Genomic DNA, 2,442 nt, shown 5'->3' with positions numbered 1-2,442 from the left:
GGCTTCTGCCATGCAGACCTAAAAAGTGCATTGACTGTGGAACCAAATTCACATTTCCAAACCTAAGTGCAAAGGAATCTTGAAAATGTATTTTTTTTAATTTCCAGCTGCTGCACCACAGAAGGATGTTAGGATGGCTGTTGATCAAGGGAATTCATGAATCTGCCACTGCATGGCAAGAGGAGTGAAGGGGATGTGGGCTCCTAATGACGCCAAATAATTGAGACTTACAGGATTCTGTGACAGAAAGCAGAACACTTCTTCAAAGCTTCCCTGTATTCTCTCTCTCTCTCTTTTTTTTTTTTTTTTGACAGTCTCATTCTGTTGCCCCAGGCAAGAGTACCCTGGCATCAGCCTACCTCACAGCAACCTCAAACTCTTGGCCTCAGCTCCCAAGTAGCTGTGACTATAGCTGCTCACCATGATGCCCAGCTACTTTTTCTATTTTCAATAGAGACAGGATCTCACTCTTGCTCATGTGGGTCTCAAATTGCCTCGGCCTCCCAGAGTGCTAGGTTTACAGGTATGAGCCCCACGTCTGGCATCCTATATTCTCTGTTAATTGGAAATAAGTCACTAAATCGAGTCCTTGCTTCAGGGGAGGGGATTATACAAGGACATGAGTACTAGGAAGCAGGGATTATTGGGGGCCATGTGGAAGCTCCGACCACATCCACTTTCCTCCAGTTGAAAATAGCCATTTTTCAATGTTTTTTGCTTTTGACCTTTCTGAAGTCTCACTCCTTACTGCTACCTCTTAGATGAGTTGCATACCGTGTCTTTCTTGGAGAGGAATAAAATCTAATTAGAAGCATTCCAGTAGAGGCAATATAACAGAGAGTTAAAGTATAGTCTTTGGAGTCCAAGGTGGTTCAGTCTTGTAATCCCAGGACTCTGGGAGGCTGAAGCAAGTGGATTGCTTGAGCTTACAAATTTGAGACTAGCCTGAGCAAGAGCGAGACCCCATCTCTAAAAAATGGCCAGGCATTGTGTCAGGTGCCTATAGTCTTTGGAGTCCAAGGAGGCTGAGGCAAGAGGATTGCTTGAGTCCAAGAGTTTGAGGTTGCCAGGCAGCACCTGTCGCTCAGTGGGTAGGACACCAGCCCCATGTGCCAAGGGTGGTGGGTTTGAGCCTGGCCCCATCCAAACTGCAACAAAAAAATAGCTGGGCGTTCTGGTGGGTGCCTATAGTCCCAACTATGCAGGAGGCTGGGGCAAGAGAATCACCTAAGCCCAGAACTTGGAGGTTGCTGTGAGCTGTGATGCCACAGCACTCTACTGAGGGTAAATAAATTGAGACTCTGTCTCTAGGAAAAAAAAAAAGAGTTTGAGGTTGCTGTGAGCTATGATGATGCCATGGCACTCTACTGAGGGTGACAAAGTGAGATTCTGTCTCAAAAATAAATAAATAGTAAATAAATAAAAAGAAAGTATGGTCTTTGGAGTCGATCTGGATTTAAAGGTTGGCTGTTGCGTTTGCAAATGTGTGAGAGTTCTTCCCACTGCCACCCCCAGCAAGCAGCATATTTCAGCTGAGTATCCTCTAATCTAACCCAGTCTTTCTGGATATAGTCCCAGATCTCATGGGGTTAAGGGCTCTGTCTCCAAGACTGCACCCCTGCCCTATGTAACAGTCCCAGATCCAGTCCTCCAGAACTTCTTCTGGAACTCATCTTCAAGTTGCAGTTTCCATGACCCTTGCTTTGAGTTTGATTAAGTTGCTGAAGTGGCTCACAAAACTCAGAGAAACACTAGGTTTACTAGTTTATCATCAAGGGTCTTACAAAGGACACCTAGGAAGAGATGCGTAGAGCAAGGCGTGGAGGGCGGGCACGGCAGTTCCATGGCCTCCCTGGATGTCACCCTCCAAAATCTTCCTTGTATTCAGCATTCTGCTATTGGAAGCTCCTTGACCCAGTCTGCTTGGGTTTTTATGAAAAACAATGTAAATGTGATTGGCATAGGGCAGGACCCTCTCTGGAATGAGTGTCTTATGGCCATAGTCGGAAAGGCAGTGAAGATTCGAGTCCGGCCTTGGGGCAGGTGAAAGGAGAGCAGGAGGGCATTGGAGAGATTCTGTGTCCTGATGCCTGCAGCACCCAGTATGGTAACAAAATGCTGTTACAAAGGCTACACGCCCAGAACCATGGGTGAAATCCAACTGCACACCCGTGTCTCAGCAGCACAGACACCTCCAGACACCCTCTCCAAACTAGTCTGCAATTACTGCCACTGCTTTATTTCTCCATAACAGTTTTTGACCAAACTATTTGATATCAAAGCCTATTAATTTAAATTAAAACTCCTTAACATCCCTTGAAAAAGTCATCAGTAAATAATCTCATCTTCATGCAGCCTTTCTCCTGGTCATGTCTCTATTTATCCTGAGTTTCAATCTACTTTTACTGAGTGCCCTATCGCGGCGAACCTCACTGTGATCTG

The sequence above is a fragment of the Otolemur garnettii genome, unplaced genomic scaffold, assembly GCF_000181295.1.
Source record: "Otolemur garnettii isolate 467f Iridium unplaced genomic scaffold, OtoGar3 scaffold00125, whole genome shotgun sequence".
Classification (NCBI taxonomy): Eukaryota; Metazoa; Chordata; class Mammalia; order Primates; family Galagidae; genus Otolemur; species Otolemur garnettii.
The sequence above is the reverse complement of the archived record's forward strand: the minus strand, read 5'-3'. Positions refer to the sequence as shown.